Genomic DNA, 8,395 nt, shown 5'->3' on the forward strand with positions numbered 1-8,395 from the left:
GCTACAGTAACACAGTGACCGCTACAGTAACACAGTGACCGCTACAGTAACACAGTAACCGCTACAGGAACAAAGTAACCAATACAGGAACAAAGTAACCATCACAGTACCGTAACCGCTACAGTAACACAGTGACCGCTACAGTAACACAGTAACCGATACAGTAACACAGTAACCGATACAGTAACACAGTAACCCAGTAACTGCTACAGTACACAGTGACCACTACAGTAACACAGTAACCGCTACAGTAACACAGTGACCGCTACAGTAACACAGTAACCGCTACAGTAACACAGTGACCGCTACAGTACACAGTAACCGCTACAGTACACAGTAACCGCTACAGTAACACAGTAACCGATACAGTAACACAGTAACACAGTGACCGCTGCAGTAACACAGTAACCGCTACAGTAACACAGTAACCGATACAGTAACACAGTAACCCAGTAACTGCTACAGTACACAGTGACCACTACAGTAACACAGTAACCGCTACAGTAACACAGTGACCGCTACAGTAACACAGTAACCGCTACAGTAACACAGTGACCGCTACAGTACACAGTAACCGCTACAGTACACAGTAACCGCTACAGTAACACAGTAACCGATACAGTAACACAGTAACACAGTGACCACTACAGTAACACAGTAACCGCTACAGTAACACAGTAACCACTACAGTAACACAGTGACCGCTACAGTAACACAGTAACCCAGTAACTGCTACAGTACACAGTGACCACTACAGTAACCCAGTAACTGCTACAGTAACACAGTGACCGCTACAGTAACACAGTGACCGCTACAGTAACACAGTGACCGCTGTAGTAACAAAGTAACCATTACAGGAACAAAGCATCACAGTACAGTAACCGCTATAGTAGCACAGTAACCGCTACAGTAACCGAGTAACCCAGTAACTGCTACAGTACACAGTGACCGCTACAGTAACACAGTGACCGCTACAGTAACACAGTAACTGCTACAGTAACACAGTGACTGCTACAGTAGCACGGTAACCGCTACAGTAACCCAGTAACTGCTACAGTACACAGTGACCGCTACAGTAACACAGTGACCGCTACAGTACCCAGTGACCGCTACAGTAACACAGTAACCGCTACAGTAACACAGTGACTGCTACAGTAACACAGTGACCACTACAGTAACACAGTAACCGCTACAGTAACACAGTAACCACTACAGTAACACAGTGACCGCTACAGTAACACAGTAACTGCTACAGTACACAGTGACCGCTACAGTAACCCAGTAACTGCTACAGTAACACAGTGACCTACAGTAACACAGTAACCGCTATAGTAACACAGTGACTGCTACAGTAACAAAGTAACCATTACAGGAACAAAGTAACCATCACAGTACAGTAACCGCTATAGTAGCACAGTAACCGCTACAGTAACACAGTGACCGCTACAGTAACACAGTGACCGCTACAGTAACACAGTGACACTACAGGAACAAAGTAACCATCACACTAACCCTAACCACTACAGTAACAAAGTAACCATTACAGGAACAAAGTAACCGCTACAGTAACAGAGTAACTGCTACAGTCACAAAGTAACCATCACAGTACAGTAACTGCTACAGTAACAAAGTAACCATTACAGGAACAAAGTAACCAAGTAATCATCACAGTACAGTAACCGCTACAGTGATAAAGTAACCTCTACAGTGACAAAGTAACTGCTATAGTAACACAGTGACCAAGATGTGGCGGAGGTGGCTTTTAGCAATTCTAAGAAACTTTGGGGAGAAAATGCCATCTGCATCCAGAGAAAGAATGATAGAATCGGGGTCGAAGCATCCTATTTATATCTTTTTTTCTGGTTTTTTTTTTTCTCATGGTTTTCCCCTTTTATTCTATTTTTCTCCCCCAACATGACTCATAAAAATCAATATGTGTATAACCTAAAATATGTATATAAAAAAAGAAAAAAAAATATATATATATGTGTATTTTAAAGGGGAATCTAGACCCTGTGTTCTTTTGATCAGTACATGGGCTTCCCATCCAATTAAACCCTATAGTGTGGACAACTTTCTTTCTTCCTTCCTTCCTTCCTTCCTTCCTTCCTTCCTTCCTTCCTTCCTTCCTTCCTTCCTTCCTTCCTTCCTTCCTTCCTTCCTTCCTTCCTTCCTTCCTTCCTTCCTTCCTTCCTTCCTTCCTTCCTTCCTTCCTTCCTTCCTTCCTTCCTTCCTTCCTTCCTTCCTTCCTTTTTGCACATATTTATTTTTAAAAATAATTTTATAATTATAACTTTTTTTTGACAATACATATGCATGGATAATTTTTTACATTATCCCTTGCACTCACTTCTATTCCGAATATTCCCCTCCTTCCCTCCACCCCCTCCCCTAAATGGCAGGCATTCCCATACATGTTAAATATGTTATAGTATATCCTATTTTTTTTATTACTATAGCTTTTTATATACAAAACAGATGCATAGTAATTTTTCAGTATTGACCTTGCAAAACCTTCTGTATCAACTTTTCCTCTCCTTCCCTCCACCCCCTCCCCTAGATAGCAGGTAGTCCCATACGTGTTAAATATATTAAAGTATACAAATGGTTTCTTAATGCAGTTTTTCTTCTGGGTAGAATGTGACTTTATCAAGGAAAACCCATATGGATGCATGACTAATACCATGACATGGGGGACCAGGAGGAGCATTAGAGTGATTTATAGGGAGTCTGCTCCAAGAGGCTCATTCTTTGTGTCCCTCCACTCCACAGATCCTGCTGCTGGAGGTTGCTTAGTCCTGGTTCCTCTTTTTTTTCTCATTCTCTCCTCTAATTTCTTGGCATTTTAGTTGGTAAGGAGACAAGTTGGTGCTTCATATTGATGACGGAGGACATCTTGAGTGGCTGATGATGGTAGAGTGGTTGTTCTTGTAAGTTATGTGCAGAGTGTACATGTGGGGGCTCAGCTCCATTTCCGTGGCTTTTCAGGTTTAATATACACTTAGTTCTAGGGTTTTAGGGTAACAGCAATCTTGCTTAGATTGCTGGACTCTTCCTGAGTTCAAATCTGGCCTCAGATACTTCCTGGCCAGGTGACCCTGGGCAAGTCACTTCTAACCCTGTTTACCTCAGTTTCCTCATCTGTAAAATGAGCTGGAGAAGGAAATGGCAACCCCCTCCTATACCTTTGTCAAGAAAACTCCTAATGGGATCACAAAAGAGTTAGATGTGACTGAAAAAACTGCCTTGTGAAGACAGAAGGATGAAGAACTTATTAAGCATCAGCACTATGTCCGGACTTGTGCTAAGATCTGGAACATAAAGAAAGGCAAGAGCAGTATCTGCCTTTAAGCAGCTTACTTTCTAATGGAGGGGACATCATAAAGGTAACCAGGTACATACAGTGAAGTCTCGCCCAATTCAATAATGTAACAAGTAATTGTGTTACAATATGTGCATGTATGTGTCTGAAAACATACACACACAAGAATACAAAGTTATATCCTTAATTAAGATTGTCTACACAGTGAAATTACACAAATAAGATCGGAACTCATATGGATTCTAGTTTGACCCCCAGACACTCCCTAAACTCTAACTTGCCAGGCACAGATGAGCAGTTATCACTGGTCCAATGGAAAAGTAGGAATAATACGGTAACTTGGTATTGGTTTTGGGGTCAAAAGTCCTAAACTTGAACTTGACTCTGACACTTAGCCATGGAATACCTACCAGCCCTATTCACTCTAATACTGAGGGCACTGCCCACAATGATATTGATGACAACTGGTGGTTCTAAAGTGTCGGAAGTATTACAAAGCATTTTACATGCATTAATTATCCTAGAAGGAGTTTTAGGTTTCCTCATCACTGAAAGTCTGTGATGGATGACCACTTGTCAGAGATTATAGGTTCAGAGAGCTGGATCTGAGAGGGATCTTCAGGGGGCATCAGAGACAGAATTGGGGGGGGATTTTCAGGGGGCATTATAGCAGGTTCTCCTATATCTGTCTTTCCCTTGAATTTTTGAAACTTGTTTTCCCAAAGTCCAAGTTATGTATTGGGCTTTGTCCAGTCTGTACTCCTCACATCATTGTGCTTCAATCAATGAATAAACAAGCATTTATTGAGCATCTACTTTGTTCTGGGCACTGGAACTACAAAGGCAAAAATGAAATAGTCCCTGCACCAAAGGGAACTTGCATTGTACAGTGCAAATACTACTGGTAGTCTCTTGAGCCCAAGTTTTTTTCTCATTTCTACTTTAGCAACCAATGCCTTGTTCTGGGTCAAAAATCAAGTCCAGAATAACAGATCCCATCATCAAATCTTTCACCTTCTGAAGGATAGAATTATCACTAAAGCTAGTTGAGAAAGTCCTCAGCTCCTCCCCTTTAGCCACACACACAGAACTTCAACAGATGTCCAGATAAAGTCCCCTGCTTCCTTGCCAGCTTGGGGTCTGTTGCCAGAACTCAAGATCTAATTATCACTTCTGGCTGGCTCTCTATAACACATTCTCTCTCTCCTTCACTTAGCCATCACCCAAATGATCCCCCAGGTGCTTCTCTCCTTCCATTCGATGGATTTCTTCCAAGGAGCATATCTCTTAGATACACTGACTGCCCCCATTATCTAATGTGTTCCTTTTCAATAAAGTCTACCCTTCTATCCAGGGACTCTGGGACCTGCCATTTCCCTTATTAGTTTCTTTGTTGTTTTTGCTTCTGCATAGGAGTTCTTTCACAATACTAATACTCCCGAGGAGAGAGGCATTCAGACCAATTCTCACTAAGGTAGAAGTGATTCCTTCTTGTTGAACCCATCAAGATTTCTAGCACCAGTTGACTAGGGAATGGGAATAGTAGAAAGGAACATTAAAAGGCAGAATAATGGGTTTAAAAGGGGAGAGTTTGAGCACTTGGAAGCCATATTCCTAGGACCTAAAGGAGTTGTGATTGGAGTTAAACATGATTCCTTCTTTCCTCTATCTTAAACTGCTTTAAAAGAACCATCTTTAAGAGAAGGGAAATGGAGGCACTATCTGTGTTTTCTGAACTACTTTTTCTTACTTTTAAAATATGTTACAAAGGATGACTCTTTAGGTAAGAGATATATTCTGAAATGAAAGGGATATAAAACAAGATTGACTTTTTTTTTTAAGGAAGGAGGTAATAGTGTCACTCTCCTGCTTCTTGGTCAGACCTTTTGGTAAGTCTGGGAGTTACTTTTGAGGGATTTGGCAAAGGGCGATGGTTAATGTGATGGGAGAAACCAGGGACCATTCCACATGAGAACTGGTGGGATTTCACAGCTTACTTTAAAAAAAAGGGAAGTCTTTGGGTTGGAAGAGGGCTTAGTCTTATTCTTTCTGGCTCCAGAGGGCAGAATGAGAATGTGATGGGTGGAAATCCCAAGAGAACAGATTCCTTCGAGGTTTAATGAAGCTTTCCAACAGTTAGAGTTACAAAGAAGTGGGAATGGGCTGATTTATACAAAGTTAAGGAACTTTGACTTGGGAGAAGGACTAAATGGGTGTTGCTATATTGGTTGATCACTTCTGAAATCACAAGAGACTAGATTTAGAGCAAGAAGGAAGGGACAAGCTTCATCTTCATTTTACAGATGAGGAAACCGAGGCCCAAGGAGATTTGCTGAGAAAGGTAGCAAATATCAAAGCAGGATTTTAATCTATTTCTTCCTAATTGAATCCAGAGCCAGGGTTCTTTTCTCTATCTTATACAACTCTTGAAATTCAAGAGTAGAGTTTGGGGTTCACCTTTGCGAATGGGAGGCCCTGAATGTAGATCAGAGAGGAAAGGCAGCAGGATATTCCAGTGGAAATGCTGCTTTCACATTTGCAATAGGAGGCTGGATTCCTTGGATTTTACTTGCCTCTTTACTTTTCCCAATTCCAAAGGGACCCCTTCTAGTAGTCCCTTTGTAATCTGAAGTGATGAATCACAAGAGGCCACATGGAAAGAGCTGTAGTTTACTAGCTGTGTGACTGGGCAAGTCTGTTCTTCTTTCCAGATCTCAGTTGCACATTTGTCAGTTGAGTATGATAATTCTTTTCTTTTTTTTTTTCTTTCCTGAGGCACTTGGGGTTAAGTGACTTGCCCAGGGTCACACAGCTAGGAAGTGTTAAGTGTCTGAGGTCAAATTTGAACTCATGTCTTCTTGACTTCATGGCTGGTGCTCTATTCACTGCACCAACTAGCTGCCCTGATAATTCTTGAATGGCTTCACTTCTCAGGGACATTTGGTGGAAGAAATATCTTGGAAAAAGCTGTAAAGAATGTTCTCTCTAAAGTCCCTTCCAGCTACAAGTTCATGATGATGTAGCAGAGGCCAAATGGGGTTGTCCTTGGGAGCATGCATCCAGAACTTCTGGAGACTCCAAGTACTCGGTGACTCAATGCTGGAGGCATTTGGAGAACATTCAAATTGTTTCTGGCCATATGGTATTCCAATGCCAAAAGGAAACGGTAAAGCCTGAGTGGTCCCTTGCCCATCCCCCATCTCATGACAGTGATAGAGGGGACAGATTATGACATCAGAAACAGGGCTACGATTCTCCCATGTGATGAGCAGAACCCTCTTTTATTTGACAAAAGCATGTATAGGGGGGCAAAGGGGCAGGGTGAGGATGCACTGGCTGTCTCCCATTACTCTACTTCTGCCTTCCCCACTCTTCCCCCCCAACCAGAAATCATGAGTTCAACTAGGTGAGCCTATCCCATAGGTCTTTGCTCAGCTTTTTATCTTGTTTTGTTTCATTTTATGTTTCTTTCCTGATTAGGCCACTGCCCATCAATCCCACGGTGGGCATATGCAGGATTACAGGTGACTGGGGTTCCAAAGATCTAAGGAGAAAAGCAGGTGAGAGTGATTGACTATGGCAGGTGCACAAGTATGGGCAAAGTTGAGCAGGAAGTTCAGAAGAGGTTTGGTTTGGAAAGGAGTGGAGGTGAAATGTAATATCTTTAATCAGCAGGCTCACCAACTGCTTTATGATCTTGTGAATGAATGAATGAATGAATGAATGAATGAAGGAGTGAGTGAGTAAAAAGGCATTTATTGTGCCCTCACTACGTTTATGGGACAGAGCTAAGCTCTGGGGTCCAAACAGAAAAGCAAGACAGTGAATGTCCTCAAGGAGGCTCATATTCTAATAGGGAAAACAACACATAGAAGAGAATCCAACTGTCATTAGATGATAAAATCCTGTGCTTGTAGTTATGTGTTAAGTATCCTGCTAATACATACTTGTGTTTTAAAATTTTATTTATTTTAATTCACATTGCTTTATGAATCATGCTGGGAGAGAAAAATCAGAGCAAAAAGAAAAAACACGGGAGAGAAAAAAAAAACAGAAAAAAGAAGTGAATATGACATGTATTGATTTACATTCAGTCTTTTAGTTCTTTTTCTGGATGCAGATAGCATTTTCTGTCCAAAGTCTTGAGATTGCTTTGGATCACTGAACTGCTGAGAAGAACTCAGTCTTTCACAGTTGATCATCGCACAATTTTGCTGTTACTGTGTACAATATATTCCTGGTTCTGGCTTATAGGTTTTTAAATATTTAGGTTTCTCATGTTTGTAAGAGCAAACATACCTAATTCATGTTATATACTGAATTCCTCTTTTTTATTCTGCTCCCTTCCAACCTCTTTTTGGAGAGGACCTGGACATGAGACATAATCTAATTTAGGAAGAAGGAGTGGGCTTGTGATTTCATTGACATAGAGCTCCCTAAAAGGGAAACTTCCTCTGCCAGTGCAGGTTGGCACTTTTTTTGGCAACTAGGCCTGGAGACTTGTTCAAGTTCACAGGGAGACTGGAACCCAGGTTTATCCAAGGTAAATTCTTCATCTGTCATGTGACAGAGTCTTTAATAATTTGTGCTTCTGAGCCAGAGCTGTGACTTAATGAACCAATGAGTGTAAGAAAAGGGAAGTCCTTGTATCAACAGAGGCAAGTGCTCCATGACTCAAGTCACTTTCAGTCTGGATGTAGAACAGGAGCTCGCAGTTCTGGTGGACCCAGTCTTCTGATAACAAAAGTGCCTTTGTGTCAGCTGCCTCCCATTTCTAGACAGTTCTCCCTCTTTACCTTTAAGTTTAAGCTTAAATGCCACTTTCTACATGAAGGTTCCCCCTTCCTCTAGGCTGTTTAATATACCCTTCCCTCAAATTATCCTGAGTTTATTTTGTATAGACTTGTATATGTATATGCATTTTGTGTATATATATATATATATGTATATGTATATACACGTGTATTTTATATAGTCTTATGTTGCTGGGTAGTAAAACTAATCTTCCTCCAGGTGGGAAGAGACTCTGCAACTTAATTTGCATGAATTCTGGGAGATGTAATCGCAAGCAGC

This window comes from Sminthopsis crassicaudata, chromosome 5, assembly GCF_048593235.1.
Source record: "Sminthopsis crassicaudata isolate SCR6 chromosome 5, ASM4859323v1, whole genome shotgun sequence".
Classification (NCBI taxonomy): Eukaryota; Metazoa; Chordata; class Mammalia; order Dasyuromorphia; family Dasyuridae; genus Sminthopsis; species Sminthopsis crassicaudata.